General features: G+C 38.9%; 2 non-coding genes across 2 annotated transcripts; both read left to right on the top strand.

The window, feature by feature from the left end:
* Window positions 1-16,862: 16,862 nt before the first annotated feature.
* LOC134313225 (U2 spliceosomal RNA) lies at window positions 16,863-17,053 on the top strand. The gene has a single exon (XR_010012116.1). It is a non-coding gene; the product is annotated as a U2 spliceosomal RNA (small nuclear RNA).
* Window positions 17,054-18,068: 1,015 nt separating this feature from the next.
* On the top strand, window positions 18,069-18,232 carry LOC134313099 (U1 spliceosomal RNA). The gene has a single exon (XR_010011996.1). It is a non-coding gene; the product is annotated as a U1 spliceosomal RNA (small nuclear RNA).
* Window positions 18,233-20,105: the final 1,873 nt, after the last annotated feature.

The raw sequence follows: 20,105 nt of genomic DNA, 5'->3' as shown, positions 1-20,105 counted from the left end.
CTGTCCGTGATCCTCCTTCCTGGGACGGCGCAGACTTGATCCGGGTGGATCACGTCCTCCAAAACTGTTGACATTCGTCGTGATAAAAGTTTGCTAAAAAGCTTACAGTCAAAATTTAAAAGAGTAATAGGTCTCCAGTTTCTTAAGTCTGTCTTGTCACCTTTTTTGTGCAATAAAGAAACTATCCCTACCCTAAAACTGTCTGGAAGTCGGTCCAGTCTTTCAAATTCTTTAAAAACAGTCAAGAGGTCCGTAGCTAAAATGTCCCAAAATGTTGTATAAAATTCCACGGGGAGTCCATCCTCTCCCGGAGATTTTCCATTTTTAAAACCTTTAAGACATTTTGTCATTTCTAAAATGGTAAAATCTTCTGTTAAAACCCTCTTACTGTTTAAAAATTTGTCTAAAGAACTTAAAACCTCCTCCATTGTTTCTTTGTGTACACTTTTTACATCATATAGATTCTCATAAAAACTTTCCACAGTTTTTACAATCTCCTCCATCTTGTTAATCTCCCTTCCTCCTTCTATTAATTTTGTTATTCCTCCCCCTTTTGATATTATTTTCTTGAAAAAGTACCGTGTACATCTTTCTCCTTCCTCTATCTCTCTTTCTTTACTTCTTAAAATAGTTCCTTTACTCTTTATTTCAGTTAAAACAGACATTTCCCTTTTTACTTCTTTAATTTCCTCACTAAAATCAAAACCTTTATTTAAAAGATTAAAATACCTCTGTAGTCTTTTCTGCAGCCCCATCATGCACCTTTTTTCTTTATCTTTTTTAGTTTTCCCTACCTTTTTAAAAAACTTCCTTGTCCTGTCTTTCACCATCTCCCACCACTGTGCCCTAGAGTCATAAAAGTCTTGGAGGGTCTGCCAGGAGCTGAACCGCTCCCTGTAGCACCTAACCACCTCCTCATCCTGCAACAGGGAGCAGTTCAGCTTCCACAGCCCTCCCCCTACGGTCCCCTGGGTTGGGAAGGAAAGAGTGCAGGAAAGCATAGCGTGATCTGAAAAGAAAAGCGGGGTCAATGTAGCATCGGTTGGCGGGCAGTCTCTTGTAAAAACATAGTCGATTCGGGAGGCTCTGGTGCCATCACCACTAAACCAGGTGAAGCCCTCCTCCCTTGGATGCACTTTCTTAAAACAGTCGACTAAGTTAAAATCTCTCACTAAACCCTGCAATAAAACCGATGTTTTGTCAAGTTTAAAATCTTCCCCTATTCTCCTTCTGTCTTGCTTTGTTAAAACACAATTAAAATCCCCTCCCACCACTAAAGGAACCCTCCCCAGCATGTGGGGCTGCAGGTCCTCTAAAAGATCGTGCCTGTCATTTTTATCATTAAAACCATACACATTAAGAATGTTAAAATCCCTTCCTAAAAACGTCAGATTAGTTAAAAGCGCCCGTCCGTCTCTCACCACCGTGCTGCCCTTCACCAAGATATTGGGGTTTTTGATTAAAATGGCAACACCGTCGGCTCGGCTGTAGTGCGAGCCGCTCCAGAGAGAGGGACCCGCAGCCCACCGCTGCTCCCAATCTCTGTATGATTTCAAGAACGGCAAAGCACACTCTTGCAGTAAAAACACATCTGACTTTGTCATTTAAAAGGGACAGAACACTCTGTGCTCTCAACGGTGCTCTCACGCTTCTCACATTGATGGTGGAGATCGTAAGAGACATGAGCACTATAGGTTAAAAACAGGTGTGATCTTTAAAACCCAAACACTAAAACCACAGAGATACGGTTAAAAGCCGGTTAAAATCACCCTATTTCTTGTGACACCTGCTCCTCCTTGATCTTCATTAATGTGAAGTGTGAGGGGTCGCAGGTGTCCCGCGCGTCCCGGCATGCTGAGCACTGCTCTAGCATGCTTTTCGGCGTGGATGATTTCAGCTGGAGGCGCAGAAAGGATACCTCATTAGGGGATCCAGCGGATCACAGCCGGTTCAGGTCCTCCGATGAGGAGCTACCTGACCGCTCTGTGGCCCGCTGTTTCTTCTCTGCCAGGTCTGGCAGAGGAGATCCCGCAGGTCTCTTTGGCACCTGAGCACTAGGGAGTGAGAGAGTCAGCTCCCCCACTCCACTAGTTGTCACGCTCACCTCCGGCACCGTCTCCATAGAGGAAGGGGTTGAGTCTTCCTCATCACCATCATTATCTTCCTCTCTCTGTTGCTCGGAGGGAGGGACCTCTGATACCTGCTCCAACTCTACATGAATGTTAGCTCCGCCCTCCACAACTTGGCCCACTCCTGAGGCTGGCTGAGGATTTGAATTTCCCGCCAAAACCTCTTGGCCCGCCTCCTCCCCTTTGTCTTCAGGGTCTTGGCGGGCAGCCATTTTGTTAGCTTTTAGCTTGTTGGCAAACGATTTAGGGCAATCTCTGTAAAGATGGTCACAGTCTCCACAAAGATTTTTCTTTTTTCTAAACTAGGAATAGATGACGATGTAAAAATTTATTGCAAACACAATAAAACGGTAACAATGTGATCAATGCAAGTGTATCATAAGATTAAAATAGTTTTTAAAAAAAAGCCTGGCTGGCTTGTTTCCATTCCTCTTGTTAATTACTTTTCAGTATTTAGTATGAACCCAGGAGCCACAATCGAGATTGCTCATTCAATAAATGTACATGCACACCAATAGTATGACAAGTATGTCAAGGGAGCAGTACCCAGATTATTTAGTTTTAACATAACATGCAGACATGGACAAGTTGTACCATTATCTGTTTTTGTGTAGTATGTTAACTTTTTAACTAAGCAAGTACATTAATGTTTGTTTAATGTCAGAAGTAAATGTAAAATATTGAGGGACAGGTATTCCGTTTTTATTATTTCTTTAATGCATGAAAACATTAAAATATTGCCTGGCATCATTTCCCATCTTGCGTGTGATTTTAAATTAAGCCAGTCCCCCCATCCCCCAGATTCTGCTGGTGCCTTGGCATTGGAAGTGGATATTGTGGCAATGGAGGAGGACTGTACTTCTGTACTGTCTCCAAACTTCAATGGGTTGCTGTATTAATTTTGTTGTGTTTAAAAAAAATGTTGTGGATGTAATTTCAAATAGCTGATTTTACCTATCAATCTACACTGTCACATGTAATGGCAAACTGAAAACATATTTTTTAATTAATTAAAAGCACCCAGTACTGTGATGCCGTCACTACCAAGCTTTACTGTGGGAATAATATTAGCCAGGTCATGTGCAGTGCATGTGTGCTCTTAACAAGACAGATTCATTGTATGTGTAACATACAAGGACAATCACAAGCTGGACACATTAATTGAAGCAGCGAAGAAGTAATGGCAAAGCTAAAAAGCCACATTGCCCCTAGCAACCCAACTTCAGTTTGGAAAGGCCTCCAGGAATTTACCAACTGCAAGGTGAGAGAGGCTACCCTTGTCCTGAACGACTGCCAGTTTGCCATCGACCTAAGATTGCAGATGTAAACATACAAAGGACAATCTTTAGCACCTTTCTGCCACTCCACTAGCCAGGGCAAAATAGCTTAAAACAGGTTTAGGTGGACTATGTAGTAGGGCTGCAACTAACGATTATTTTAGTAGTCGACTAATCTGACGATAATTTTTTCGATTAGTCGACTAGTCAGCGATTATTTATGTAATCTCTGCCTTAACATAAAACCCTGTTATGTTATTTAAGTTCCAATATCAAATTAAAATAATGACCCATGAAACATGAATATAAAACTTAAGCTTGATAGTTTAATTAAATATATTTGAAACATCACAATAAAAAAAATTCAATGAAATAAGAAAGCTTTGGACAGCATTAGAAGCTGTTATGTTTCAGAAGTTATCACTCTGGAAGTCAAAAACATTTATAACATGTCGAGAAACATGTGAATGCTGTCTGTGAAGACCTCAGCCTTCTGAGGGGTGCATGAATCTTTTCTCTTCTCATCCACACTCCATTGCTTAGTGCTATTAATAGAAAGCACAAAAGAGAAAGCTGTATTAATTATCACAAACTGAAGGCTATGTATTATAGTTTATTACAAACAGTGTACTGGCTATGCCAACTAAACCATAACAGGTTAAATATCTTAACTGATTTATCTGCTGAGCTAACTAGCTATCATTAAGTGGAGGAGGCTTATTATTTAGAATGAATGCTCTCATTAACGAGAGCAAAAAATATGGAAGACGAGACAAGGTAACGTTAGGCTTTAATGTTAAGTTATATAACGTTACTCATATAAATGACTGATGAACTATTGTACTTAATGCGTTAGCTAGCAAACAAACCTGAAAAATAGCGATCTCTTTCCGACAAGTACTCTAGCATTAACAAACATTAACTACGTTGGTTAAAGCACAAAGCGGTGTAAAAACTTACCGTAATAACGCTGCTCATCACGGCTGCAAGGCGTTTCATCGTAGTGCTGGTGTGAAACCATAACTCTGCTCTGTAGTGCCTGCGTCCAGCTCGTTTCTTTGGGTTATTTTGGCTGAAATACTTTAGAAAGTTTCAGTCTCTTTGTCTTTACCTCTCTGTCTTCATAAACTCCCCGCTGCGCCGTGGAAGCGATGCTGCGCCCCCCTGCAGTCCCTTTAGTGCATTGCATCAATAACGACTAGTCGACAATGAAATTCCACGTCGACAAATTTTTATAGTCGACGTTATCGATTACGTCGACTAATCGTTGCAGCCCTACTATGTAGGTACATTTCTGTATTTGTTCATTATTTATTTTTATTTTATGTAGAACAAATCAATTGCTTATATGGACATCCAAACAACAAAATAAAGTTTCCTCTGTTCTGGTTTCACACTTAGTGAGGTGTTGTCCTTGACGCTCGCTCTGGCTGCACGCTTTCTGTCTGCTCTCTGCTTGCTTTTAGTTTTTAGTTATTTTAGTTATTTTTTATCTTTTATTTCTAAAATATAGAGCTCAATCAGTAGACACCGACAATAGATCGGCTGGAAAGGCACAGAATTACAGAACTACATTAAACTAGACATTTAGTTAACAGAGTTTTCCACTAGCCGTCAGACTAAACTCGGGCACAGTTATCAGGACCACCATGGCTCCTATCACTACAGCGGGTTCTTCGTGCTGCTCCAACTGCTACAGACTCCTACGGAAAATCGCTGTGCTGGAGACAAAAATGCTCACGATCCTACCTGGAACGGATAGGAGAAATGGTTCCAGATCACTCGAGCGTGAGTCAAAATCTAACACAGAACAACCAGCTAAGCTAAGGCTAGACAGCTTAACAGACTTCCCAAAGCTTGACAGAAGTCAGTCAAAACAGGGGAACAGAAACGAACCATGTGAGAGAATAAGTCGGTGGCACAAACTTGGAGCAAAACCAAAACCACAAAAGCAGCAGGTGGCTGTCTTAATGTCCACGCCAGACTGTTCATCATGGGCTCGGAAAGCTAAAACTATTCCAAAAGCTAGCACAATTGCACCCCGTGGGAAAATAGCAGGGTCGCAACAAAAACCGATCCCTTTGCTGAATCGTTTCGAACCGCTCAGATATCTGATCGAGGTTACCCCCAGTGGTAATGGTAACGAATCAAAACCAGAGAAGCTGACTATAAAAGGGGACTCAAAGCGGGCTAGCAAAAACACGAGGCTGATCAAGCAGAGGCCCTCGGCTGACGCAGAGAACGCTCCGAAAACTCGTCGGTGACTCTGCCATCAAGAATATAGGCAGCAGATCAATGCTAACATGCTGTCTCCCGAATGTGACTGTCTCGGAATTAAATGAGGAACTTCCCAACATTCTCTCCCAGCATGGAGTGATCGACCGAATTATTCTGCACGTGGGCAGAAGTGACATTCGCAGAGAGGAGTCAGAAATCTTAAAGAACAACTTCACTGAACTGTTTAATACACTTGAGAAGCTGACTGCTCAGAAGTTCATCAGTGGGCCTCTCCCAGCCCGAGGATCTAATATGTTTTCACGGCTACTCAACCTCAACACATGGCTAAGCAGAACCTGCAGTTTGAAAGGTATGGGTTATATTGACAATTTTAATCTATTCTGGGGGTGCAGAGAATTTTTTTACCCAGATGGCACCCACCTAAGCAAGACTGGAGTGAAGGCACTAAAGGACAACCTCCATTTTGCTCTTCGCCACCCATCTGCTTCTTGGACTGACTCGACACAATACGTGCATCCTCAACCTCCCTCACCTGCTTTCAACCATGAAGGACCATCAAACATAAAATCCCCATCACTGGAGAACACAGCTCAGGCTGAGTTTCTGACTCTTGACGAAAGCTATTATGACCTTCATCATCAGGCAGTGACACAGCAGTCAACAGCAGAGACATCACAATCATCCTCCAACTTCTCTCTCTCAACAACATCACCTCCACATATGGATTTCACAGAGAAAATGGAGAAGCTGGTGTGTGTTGGGACTAAATTCTCACACTCCATCTCAGCCAGTCCACAGGTTTCACCCAAAAAGCGCAGGGCACCCCTTCCCCCCTGTCCACAGCCCCCTCCCCGTTCTCTGAGGCCACTTCAACACCGTCAGCAGCAGCCTTGTACTTCATCTCCTCTGGCTGTACAGAGTTCAGAATGTTCAGCGAGTGCTACTGATAGCGGCTTCAGAATACAAAACAATGATAACACGTTGTGATGTGTTCAGGGTCCTTGCTATAGCAGATATGATACTGACAACAGTTTGGAGAGTAAGCTTGGACCCAGTATGTCTGAAATGTTTTCTATTCCTGTGTTGATTAGAAATAGAAAGAATAGAACGCATTCAGCATATCAAGTCAACCAGTCTAACCTCGTACCTGTACCACGACAACCTCGGGCTGTCCCAGGGGCTCCTGTGGTTCCTTTAAAGCTAGCTCTGCTTAATATTAGATCTCTAGCCAATAAATCATTTTTAGTGAATGACATAATTCTATCCTACAGTTTAGATTTTCTGTTTCTAACTGAAACATGGTTAGCAGAAGGCAGCAGTGCTACTGTTCTTAATGAAACAGCACCAGCAAACTTCAGTTTTATGAATGTGTGTCGAAGTGGTAGAAAAGGTGGAGGAGTAGCTGCCTTATTTAAAGATGTATTCCAGTGCAAAGAGACTGTACTTGTACTTTTATGTCTTTTGAATACCTCTGTTTTATTTTGAAGGGTACTCCCAAAATTTTATTTTTAACCATTTATAAACCTCCAAGATACTCTGCACATTTTATAGATGAATTTACTGAACTACTGTCAGTTATCTCCACTGAGTACAGCTTCTTCATCATAACTGGGGATTTTAACATCCACTTAGATAATAACAAGGACAATAACACCAAAGAACTTTTTGGACTTTTTGACACATTTGGTCTATTGCAACATGTGAAAGGGCCTACACATACTCGAGGGCACACTCTGGATCTAGTTATTTCTAAAGGTCTTAACATTTCTTCTGTTATGGTCAAGGACTTAGCCCTCTCTGATCATTTTTGTGTCTTCTTTGAAATGCTGATCACTCCAGATGCTCAAACTAGCTCTGTTTCTGTTAAGAAAAGGTGCATAAATGAAAGCACTAGTTCTCAGTTTATGGAGGCCATAGCTATATCACCAACTTTAATTGCAGAGTCAGTTGATGAACTCCTGGATAACTTTAACATGAAAATATTGACTGTCATGGATGTGGTTGCCCCTGTAAGTCATGAAAACGTTGAGCAAACAGAAAGCACCATGGCGTAACACAATGATGGTAATAGCTCTGAAAAGAGAATGCAGGAGAGCTGAACGTAAGTGGAGGAAAACTAAACTTCAAATCCACTATGATCTCTAAGCAAAGCCTTTGTAGTTTTAACTCGGAGTTATGCAGGGCTAGACAGCTGCACTTCTCTAAGATCATTAACAGGAACATCAACAACACCCGCACTCTTCAACGTGGTCGACAAGCTTACAAATCCTCCAAAACGGATCACACCAGACCTTCTGTCCACAGAGAAATGTAATGAATTTGCTCATTTCTTCTGTGAAAAAATCCAAACTATTAGACTGACCATCAACGCCACTCAGTCAAACGATGAAACCATGCTGCCCCTACAGACACTTAACATGACTTATGTCACAATTTAATACAATAGACCAAAAAACACTGGAGAGAACAGTTCAGCATCTTAAATCATCGACATGTTGTCTCGACATACTGCCATCTGAAGTTTTTAGAACTATTTTTAACTCTGTAAAAACTGATTTGCAACAAATAGTTAATGGCTCACTAGAATCAGGTGTTTTCCCAAAGTCACTGAAAACAGCTGCCATTAAGCCATTCCTAAAAAAAGAGAACTCTGGATGCGTCTGTGTTAAACAACTACAGGCCGATCTCAAATCTTCCTTTCATAGCCAAGATCATTAAGAAAGTTGTTTACAATCAAGTCAGCAGTTTTTTGAATTCCAGTGGTTATTTTGACAAATTTCAGTCAGGCTTTCGAGCTCACCACAGCACTGAAACGGCTCTCATAAAAGTGTTAAATGATCTACGGCTGAATACTGACTCGGGTAAAATATCAGTTCTGGTTTTACTGGATCTTAGTGCTGCCTTTGACACTGTAGATCATAGAATATTGCTGGATAGGTTGGAAAACTGGGTTGGACTTTCCGGAACAGTCCTTAATTGGTTCAGGTCTTATTTAGAAGACCGGAGTTACTTCGTCACTATTGGCAGCTGTGAATCCGACAGGGTGGCTATGACATGTGGAATCCCCCAGGGATCAGTTCTTGGACCTCTTCTGTTCAATCTTTATATGCTGCCATTAGGCCAAATGCTACAGGATAACAACATTGATTACCATAGTTATGCAGATGACACACAGATATATCTGGCTCTCTCACCAGATGATTACAGCCCAATAGATTCACTGTGTCAGTGTCTGGAGGACATCAATAACTGGATGAGCCAGAATTTTTTACAGTTAAATAAGGACAAAACAGAGATTGTCATGTTTGGTAGCAAAGAAAAGAGGACCAGTGTCAGTGAACACCTCAGTTCCCGGGCTCCAAAAACCAAGTCCGAAATCTTGGCGTTCTAGTAGACTCAGATCTCACATTCACCAGCCATATAAAAACCATCACCAAAACAGCCTTCTACCATCTTAGAAATATAGCCAAAATCAAGGGTCTAGTCTGCCAACAAGACCTAGAGAAGCTGATCCATGCTTTTATCTCCAGTAGGGTGGACTATTGTAATGGTCTCTTAACTGGACTTCCCAAAAAGACCATTAAACAGTTACAGCTCATTCAGAACGCTGCTGCTAAAGTAATGTTAAAGAGGTGTGTGAGTTAGCTAGGTCGATGTCTGAGGCAGTAGTGTGCTCTGGCCCCTTACCGATTCGACCCAGTGGCGAAACCTACAGCAGGTTGTTGTCGCTGAACCGCTGGATGTCTAAATGGTGCTCAGAAAACTGCATTGATTTTGTAGATAATTGGTCCACCTTTGAGGGAAGGCCTGGTCTTTTGAAGCGGGATGGTGTCCACCCCACGTGGGAGGGTGCTGCTCGCATTTCTTGCAGCATAGGTGACAGGCTTTACCACCGCGTTAGTGTAGCGGCAGATAGTGTTAAATGACTATCCAGAGCCAAGACCAGGCAGCAGACTAACAGGCCTAACCAACTGTCTGCGAGTCGCCATCGGACGTCACCCGGAATCCTTATGTCACAAACCATTGAGACTGTGTCTGTTTACCGTGGCAGGTGTAAGCCAAAACAAAATAAAAAAGTATGTCATAATAACTTAATTAAAATTAATCTAAATGAGCATCATGAAAACCATAGTAAAGCTAAACTAAAGTTAGGACTTCTAAACATCAGGTCACTTGCATGCAAAACAGTAATTGTAAATGAAATAATTACAGATAATAGTCTTAGTGCACTTTATTTAACTGAGACCTGGGCTAGACCTGATGAGTATCTAGGTTTAAATGAAGCATCTCCTCCGGGTTACAGTTATGAACATAAGCCACGTCTTAGTGGTCGTGGTGGAGGAATAGCCGCAATTTATGACAAGGACATAGGTCTCACTGTAAAATCAACTCCCATAACAAACTCGTTTGAAGTTCTTATCTCTGACATAACCAATAAATGTTCATCTGATAAAACTAGTATGTTTAAGCTGGTTACTGTTTATCGACCCCCTGGTCCTTACTCAGAATTTCTTAACGAATTTGCCGATTTTCTTTCTAAATTAGTTTTATCAACTAAGAAAGCTTTAATTGTTGGTGACTTTAATATCCATTATGAGGATAAATGTAATCCACTCAAAACTGCGTTTGACTCTATTTTAGAATCTTTAGGCATCACCCAAAATGTAACAGGACCCACTCACTGCTGTAAACATACCTTAGATTTAATACTTACTTATGGTATAAACATAGACAACCTGGAAATTGTACCACAGAATGACTTAATCTCTGATCACTCTCTACTAATATATGAAGTGTCCCTGTCCAATAAGGTACAGCAACCAAATCGTTTTAAATATAAGCGCACTATTACATCTGCAACTGCAGCAGCGTTCATAAACTGCCTACCAGAATGACCAAATATACCAGCATCAGAACCTAAAGAACTAGATCAGGCAACTCAAAACCTAGAGACCGTACTGCGCACAACCTTAGATAACGTAGCCCCACTTAAAACTAAACTGATTAGGGAGAAAAAACTTGCTCCTTGGTACAATGACCACACATGCGCACTTAAACAAGCAGCACGGAAATTAGAACGCAAGTGGCATCACACTACACTGGAAGTGTATAAGATTGCTTGGAAAGATGCTCTAACTGAGTATAAACATGCACTTATAAAAGCTAAATCTTTATATTATTCGTCCCTAATAGAGAAAAATAAAAACAATCCCAGATTCCTTTTTGAGACAGTGTACAAATTAACTAAAAATGTCAATGACTGAATCTAATATACCGCCTGACTGTACCAGCGATGATTTTTTAAAATTCTTTAATGACAAGATAGAAAAAATACGACTTCAGAGTCAGAGTGTGTCACCTGCCAATGTTAAGTATGGACTCACTCTGAGCAGCATTGGTGAGAACAGTGATGATAACAGTAACGAGTTAATCCAACTAAATTCCTTTAATCCAATCTCCCAAAATGAACTAACTGTGTTGATTAAATCATCGAAGTCATCATCGTGTATACTCGATCCTGTTCCAACTCGTCTACTTAAAGATTTACTCCCAGCTATTGTAGAGCCCCTGCTTACATTAATCAATGCATCCCTTAGCCTTGGATATGTACCTAAATTGTTTAAAAGTGCTGTTATTAAACCCCTGATTAAAAAACCTAATCTTGATCCACATGTACTAGCTAATTATAGGCCAATTTCAAACCTTCCTTTTGTCTCAAAGATATTAGAAAAAGTCGTTTCCAAACAGTTATGCTCTTATTTGAATGAAAATTGTATTCATGAAAAATTTCAATCAGGATTTAGACCCAACCATAGTACCGAAACCGCATTAATTAGAGTAGTTAACGAGTTGTTAATGTCTTCTGATAATGGATGTGTCTCTTTTCTTGTTCTATTAGATCTTAGCGCAGCGTTTGATACGGTCGATCATAACATTTTACTGGAGAGGCTAGAAAATACAGTAGGTGTTAAAGGACTCGCACTCTCTTGGTTTCAATCATATCTGACTGACCGCTCGCAATTTGTTTATGTAAATAATAAATGCTCGGAAACTACAAAAGTAAAGTATGGTGTTCCACAGGGGTCGGTACTGGGACCGCTATTATTTACACTCTATATGCTTCCACTGCTATGCAGATGACACACAGCTGTATATATCAGCCAAACCAAATGATACTGACACAATCAGTAAGATAGAAGATTGTGTAAACGACATAAAAAACTGGATGTCGTGTAATTTTCTTTTACTTAATTCAGATAAAACTGAGGTTTTACTTGTTGGCTCTAAAGCTGCAAGAGACAAGTTGTCTAACTTGGTGCTAAACTTAAACACGTTCTCTGTTACTCCCAGCCCAGATGTAAAAAACTTAGGTGTCACAATAGATTCAGATCTCTCATTTGATACACACGTTAATAATATTACTAGAGTTGCTTTCTATCATTTGCGTAACATTTCTAAAATAAGAAATATACTATCTGTTAATGACGCCGAAAAACTGATCCATGCGTTTATAACTTCTCGGTTAGATTATTGTAATGCTCTTCTAACTGGATGCTCTGGTAGATCCTTAAACAAACTCCAATTAGTTCAAAATGCAGCAGCTCGAGTGCTAACTAGAACTAAAAAATTTGACCATATTACTCCTGTTCTATCATGCCTACACTGGCTGCCAGTTAAATTTCGCATTGATTACAAAATACTTTTACTAACTTATAAAGCGCTACATGGTCTGGCTCCACAGTATCTGAGTGAACTTATTAATCACTACAGCCCAGCGCGTCCACTTCGTTCACAAGATGCAGGGTTACTTATAGTTCCTAGAATTAAAAAGATCACGGCTGGTGGAAGAGCGTTTTCTTACAAAGCTCCACAACTCTGGAATAATCTTCCTGCCTCTATTCGGGATTCGGACACAGTCTCAATGTTTAAGTCTAGACTGAAAACATATTTATTTTCTCAGGCTTTTGATTAGTATAGACAAAGGCGCAGAGCTTGGGGGTTCTTGGTCATAGAAACTTGTGGTGATCAGGGATGTTGGGTTGCTGTCGTTCTGCCTCTCTTGTCCGATCACTCAGGTTTGATGACGGTGGGGAGATGGGCGCTGATGTCCTGTGAAAGCCTTCATGACCTTGTTACCTGCTCGCTCTCCCTTTTAGTTATGCTGTAATAATTAGGGCTGCCGGAGTCTAAAACTCTCTGTAAAACTGTTTGTCAACTAGCATTGTACATTATTAACTACATTCTCTGTTGTTTTACCCCGAGGGCATTCTGATGGAAACCTGTTTACCCGCCGAGGTTAAGGATTAAAGTCGAGACTGCCGGGACAACGATGCTGCTCCTGTCAGATGTGACTGGTCTGGAGTAATTGCAACGACAAGAAATCACTACAGACTTTATTGAAGACTAGAGCGGATAACAACTCTATTATTATTTAATTGTTTATTTATCTATTTATTACCAGTTATGACTTTTAGATCATTTAATTCTGTGTTTGTATGATTTGTGTAAATCGTGTATTTATTTAAAGTATCCTCCAGGCCACCCAAGAAGGATGGGCCCTGCTGAGTCTGGTTCCTCAAGGTTTCTTCCTGTAATTTTCAGGGAGTTTTTCCTTGCCACAGTCGCCCTCGGCTTGCTCAACAGGGATTTTTGTATCTGTTGGTCCTGGATTTTGTAAAGTTGCTTTGAGACAATGTATATTGTAAAAAGCGCTATATAAATAAAGTTGACTTGACTTGACTGCTAGAGTTTTAACTAAGACGAAGAGAACTGAGCACATCACTCCAGTTCTAAAATCTCTACACTGGCTTCCGGTTAGTTACAGAATAGAATTTAAAGTGCTGCTACTGGTCTATAAATCACTGAATGGGTTCGGCCCAGAATACATCTCAGAAATGTTTAGAGAATATAAACCCAGTAGATCTCTTAGATCCATGGACTCAGGTCAGCTAGTTGAGCCCAGAGTCCAAACTAAACATGGTGAAGCAGCATTTAGCTGTTGGGCTGCATATAACTGGAACAGACTGCCAGGAGATATTAGATGTTCCTCAAATCTTTAAATCCAGGTTAAAAACATTTCTTTTTTCTTGTGCCTATGATTGAGCTCGAAATTTTTGCCATTACCCTCATTTTACCATATTTCTTTTAGTTTTTTATGCTCTTCTAAATTGTAGTGTATATTTTACTATATTTTCTTTTAGTTTTCATGTTCTTAATTTTTTATCTCTCGTTTTAATTTCATATTCCCTAAATTGTAGGTTATACTTTACAATAATTTCTTTTAATTTTTCATGTCCTTAATTTTTTTTTATCTCTCTTGTTTGAATTTCATGTTCTTAATTGTAACTAAATGTTTGCAAGAAGTCTTTCTGAGGTTTTAGATCTCAGGAATGTTTTAATGCTTTTAATAATTTTTTTTTCCTTATGTAAAGCACTTTGAATTGCCACTGTGTATGAAAGGTGCTATACAAATAAACTTGCCTTGCCTTGCCTACATTTGTTGTATGGTGTTTGAAAAAGCATTCAGTAAGCGTTTTGCAGATTAAAAACGTTGTTGACTAAAGAGGTCAAAGGAGAATTGCTTGACTAGATTGAGCTGAACTACTAAAAAATCCTTGCAAGTAGAATAAAACATGTTAGAAAACACAACACATCAAACCAGGTGGCTGGGCTTCAACAGCATAAGGTCACGTTACAATGTTTACTTGTGCACTATTAAAAAATCCCATCCCCTGCTTAATATGTCTATTATAATGTTAATCATTATTTAAATACTAGATGAACTACTCTTAAACACTAGCCTCTAACCACTATTAAAAGCAACTTGAGATTTTTGCAACTACAAAACAAAAACTTTTGTTTTAAAATCAAATTATTTGACAAATATATACATACTAAGCATAATAAATTAAAACAGTTAAACTTTCCATTAAATAAAGAATGAAATATTTTGAATGCTAAAGGCTTATACACTGATAAAGCTGCTTGTATTTCAGTTGCTCTTCAGGGTGATCACATGATCTTTCTTCTCACCTGCCAGCTAATCAGAGCTTCATGCTGCTCATTGGAAAGGGCGCTGGCTTAATGAGCTTTTGTAAAGACGCCTGTGTGACTGAAGGGGAAAGTTTGTATAGTTTAGAGTATTTTAAAATTTTCGTAAAGTATTAAAAGCTTTTGAATGTTGTCGGTGTGTTGGAATAATAGCAGCAAATCATTTAGAACAGCGTAGTTAAATGATACAGACCAGAGCAACGGAAACATGTAGGTAGGCCTAATCGCGTTTCTGTACGCATCACAACTTTAGGTGAGTTAAACACTTTATATCGATTTACATTCTTCAGATTAGTCGCAACATGTGTTTATTATCCAGTGTCGATTTGTTGTGCTTGTATGTTTGGTATTTTAATGGGTGATCTGACCACCCGTATGTATTGTAATTGAACTCATTGTGTTGACACTTGACAGTAGAACAGTAGCGTCACTTTTTAAATCAAGCATCTTTAAGGTCAGTGTTTACTGGTATGTAATACAATCGCTATTTTATTGTGTTGATTCTATTAAGGGCAACAAAACGACTAGATTTGCCAACTTTTTTTTTTTTTTTTTTTTTAAATAGTGGAGCAAAATTGTGTTTTGCCGGTCTAGCAAATATAAACTTTGAGTTTACTGTCTTGTTGATTGGCCTAAATAAGTTAGCAGTGCTAAAATCATAGCAGTAACGCACGGTCTCGAGTGGCTTATTGCTTTTCTAAAACGGCGGTCAACATAAAATTTAATGAATCCAACAATGTTTAATTCATAAATGTATTTATTGTGTATAAACTTACAATAAAGCATCCTTCCGCGACGCAAGGTAGTTCGATTAACAGTGTTGCTAGGCAATATGAGGGCGAAAATAACATTAACTTTCTCTTTTCAGTGGCGTATTAATATTGAATGATGTGAGGTGGTCATCGAACGCGGCTCAGCCAATCAGATTTTAGGACCGGAACTATCCGTTTTATAATATAATTTCTAGTTGTAATGCACTAATTCAGTTAAACAAAAAGTTTCAGATTTTATGTTTTACTCAAGGTATAGTAATAAAGTATAGAAGTCACGTGCTTCAAAACATACTATGTATCTAAGGAAGAATTAAGATTTGTGTGTGGTTTTGGTATAGAAAATGTAAATGAGCTTAAATGGGCTTAATAGCACCATCAGAAAACCATTGTCACTTATCACAGACCACCATCTCAGCCTGAAAATCTGCTGCACAAAGAAAAAGCCTAGCATCAGTTCTGTGAAGAAATGTTGCCCAGATCTTTAAGCTAGAGCTCCTCTTGAAGGTGGGTCTTTGATCTTTCTTTGAAGACGGTGAGAGACTCAGATGTTCAAATGGACAGGGGAAGTTTGTTCCACCACGTGTGTGCTAGTACAGAAAAGAACCTTGATGTGTATCGTCCTCAAGTTGTGGAGGATGAAGACTAGTGGCATATTTAAGGGTGGTATACAGTATTTGTCATTTTCTTAAGTAATGAATGTTGGCCTTTTCTGCTAATTAAAAATAATTGCTGATTGACCAACAGTATTAGTTTTTATTATTTTCCATTTCTGATTTTTAAATGTTTTATGGATCATGTAATTTAAAAGGGTAATACTTAGTGTAATGAAACACTTTTTTTAAATAGAACGGTTGGTGCAGATAAACATTTACTAATCTGCATAAATAAAGGAAAAAGACTCTTACTTACTAAAACCTTATTGACTGCTCTGTTTAGTCTTTCAATAATGTTAAATGTGTTCTTATGTGATACCAGCTTTTACCACAGAGGGGCAAAGCTGTAGAAAGTTAATAAAAAAAAAAACTTTTATACAAACCTCTCACAGTTGCTTTGTTCTGCTTTGCGTATTTTAAAAATAACCCAAGTTTATTTACTAAATTATAGTTTAGATTAATATTTTAAGAGAGAAAAGGTTTGTACTAGGGGAAAAAGTGTGTCCGCGTTTCTGATTGGTCAGTTTATGAGCTCATCGCTCCTGCTAATCTTTCTCTTGAGTCTGTTGTAGCTAAACGGCTAGTTAATTTTTAATGGAATGATCTGTTCTAAAGCGCTTAATATTGATTATTGTTCGTGTATTTGATACACAGTAGGTGGTAGAAGCTAAAAACGGTAGTTGTCGTCCTCGTGTGTTGTGTACTGCTGAATGACTCTCCTTGTTTCTCTTCTGGTTCGGTATCGCTTCTCGGCCTTTTGGCTAAGATCAAGTGTAGTATCTGTTCTTATCAGTTTAATATCTGATACGTCCCCTACCCGGGGACCATATATTAAATTGATTTTTGGATCAGGGAGATGGAATAGGGGCTTGCTCCGTCCACTCCACGCATCGACCCGGTATTGCAGTGCCTCCGGGAACGGTGCACCCCCTCTGATGTGGTGGAATGAAAGATCATGGACGTTAAAAACACGAGTTTAGAAGCTCAGAACATCTTAACATGTTTATTTCATGTAACATTTGTGCGTTGCACACATACTCAGTTACAGTTCTGTAATCATGACCTCAAGTTTTACACAGACTTTGCTTGTTGTCTGCTGAGTCTTAGTAAAACATCACAGACATGCAGCACTGCTTTTAAAGTAAAAGTTCCACCAAACATGCGTTTATTGCTGGACCACTAAATTAATAACTAAAATCAACACACGTGCACATAGTAAAGTGAAAAATGCGTGTACTAGAAATTACTTGAAGTTGTTAAAATTTAATATATTGGACTGCTTGTTTTACCTCTACCTGTCACACCAATAATTTTCTAATTAATGTCCTACTGTGTCATAGCCATATTTCTACCATCTGAAGGGACTCTTGCTCTATACTTGGACTTTAATGTTTGTCAGTTTAGAACTTACCTAGATTCTTTTACGTGTAGTGGAACATCCTAGAGAACTTATTTTTGTCCTTGCAATAATGCGAGCTTTAAATTGGACTTTTATTTTGAAGTCTACCACCATGCTGGAGCTAGCTTCTTTACATGTTTACGTTTTGTGTTTAAATGATCTGAATTAAACCGAGAAAGCTAAAAGCGTTCAGTTCTACTCCCTGAATTTACTGATGTGTTTCTGTGGCTTTATGCACGTCTGGACTTTTATTGCTCAGGAGAGCAAATCAAACTGAAACCATCAGCTAAACATCACAGCTCTCGTTACATATTTAGAAGCAGTGCATGATGGGAAGTGGTTTAGAGCGGTGTACTTTTCATTAGATGAAGATAACAGCAGAGTTTTGTAGAAGAAATGCAGCGATCATGTGATACAGATGTGCAGACTGTGTCCCTGTAAAGGTGTGTGTGTGTGTGTGTGTGTGTAATGAACGAGGGAGTGTGTGTCACCATGAGTGTGAACGCGGTGTGTTGTGGTGGCGCTGCTCCGCGGTGCGTGTAGAATTCATACTTACCTGGCAGGGGAGATACCATGATCAAGAAGGTGGTTCACCCAGGGTGAGGCTCAGCCATTGCACTCCGGCTGTGCTGACCCCTGCGAATTCCTCAAATGTGGGAATCTCGACTGCATAATTTCTGGTAGTGGGGGACTGCGTTCGCGCTCTCCCCTGATCTCAGTTGTTAAAGATAGGTGATCCGATGTACTCATTCAGACTAGAGAAGTTTATTTACATTTTCTTATCAAGCATTCCTGGATAAAGGAACTCAGTTCAGTTCCAGCTCAGCGCACTTTTGATTGTTCAACGTTATTGTTATAAGAATTCGGTGTATCACCATGCAAGTGTTCATTTGCGTTCGTCTCCACCAAGTCATAATATTATTTAAATAAGGATTCACATGCTGTACTAGTCTAACGCAGGGGTGTTTCAACTTTTCTTGTTGGAGAACAGATGAAGTGAAAAACATGCCAACATGGGCTCTTCTGTAAGAAAACATAAAAGTCTTATAGACCTACTGGATTACTAACAATTACTTTTTATTTTTACTTAAATAATTATCTGTCTTTAACAGTGTTGTGTAAACTAAGATTTTGCTAATTTTCCTCACCAGTTTATAATCCTGATAAGATGATGATACTTCTGTAAATTAAACGTACTTGGTGAGAAAATTATTTATATTTCCATTTCTTTGTATTCACTTTCTAGATTTAGTTTCTTTCAAGCCATCGTGTTTATCCATAGACTCGGGAACATTAATGTAGGTGTAATCGTAATGTAAAAAAAGCTGGGGAGCGTTTTAGATTTGTTTTATGCGATAGCGGCACACAGAGTTCAAAAGGTTCAAGCAGTTGTTTAAATTTAAACTTTAAATTTATTTCTAAAAATTAACGGGCCTTTATTTGGACATCACTGTTGTATCGTAATAGTTTTAAATTTACATTCAAGCATTTAAAATCAAGCTTTGTACAGTATATATTTCAATGTTTGTATGTCTGTACTAAATTCCAGTTTGAACTTTTTATTGTAAATCAACATATTTTAAAAACATAAATATGAAATTAGTACATAATTAAACATTTGTTAATTTCTTATATTACAGTAATAATCAAGATTAATTGACTAATTGCAGATTTTTCTTTTTTCTAAACTAGGAATAGATGAAGATGTAAAAACTTATTGCAAACACAATAAAACGGTAACAATGTGATCAATGCAAGTGTATCATAAGATTAAAATAGTTTAAAAAAAAAAGCCTGGCTGGCTTGTTTCCATTCCTCTTGTTAATTACTTTTCAGTATTTAGTATGAACCCAGGAGCCACAATCGAGATTGCTCATTCAATAAATGTACATGCACACCAATAGTATGTCAAGGGAGCAGTACCCAGATTATTTAGTTTTAACATAACATGCAGACATGGACAAATTGTACCATTATCTGTTTTTGTGTAGTATGTTAACTTTTTAACTAAGCAAGTACATTAATGTTTGTTTAATGTCAGAAGTAAATGTAAAATATTGAGGGACAGGTATTCAGTTTTTATTATTTCTTTAATGCATGAAAATAGTTAAAATATTGCCTGGCATCATTTCCCATCTTGCGTGTGATTTTAAATTAAGCCAGTCCCCCCATCCCCCAGATTCTGCTGGTGCCTTGGCATTGGAAGTGGATATTGTGGCAATGGAGGAGGACTGTACTTCTGTACTGTCTCCAAACTTCAAAGGTTTGCTGTATTCATTTTGTTGTGTTTAAAAAAATGTTGTGGATGTAACTTAGAATAGCTGATTTTACCTATCAATCTACACTGTCACATGTAATGGCAAACTGAAAACATATTTTTTTATTAATTAAAAGCACCCAGTACTGTGATGCCGTCACTACCAAGCTTTACTGTGGGAATAATATTAGCCAGGTCATGTGCAGTGCATGTGTGCTCTTATCAAGACAGATTCATTGTATGTGTAACATACAAGGACAATCACAAGCTGGACACATTGATTAAAGCAGCGAAGAAGTAATGGCAAAGCTAAAAAGCCACATTGCCT

This window comes from Trichomycterus rosablanca, chromosome 4 (assembly GCF_030014385.1).
Source record: "Trichomycterus rosablanca isolate fTriRos1 chromosome 4, fTriRos1.hap1, whole genome shotgun sequence".
Taxonomy (NCBI): Eukaryota; Metazoa; Chordata; class Actinopteri; order Siluriformes; family Trichomycteridae; genus Trichomycterus; species Trichomycterus rosablanca.
The sequence above is the reverse complement of the archived record's forward strand: the minus strand, read 5'-3'. Positions and strand labels throughout refer to the sequence as shown.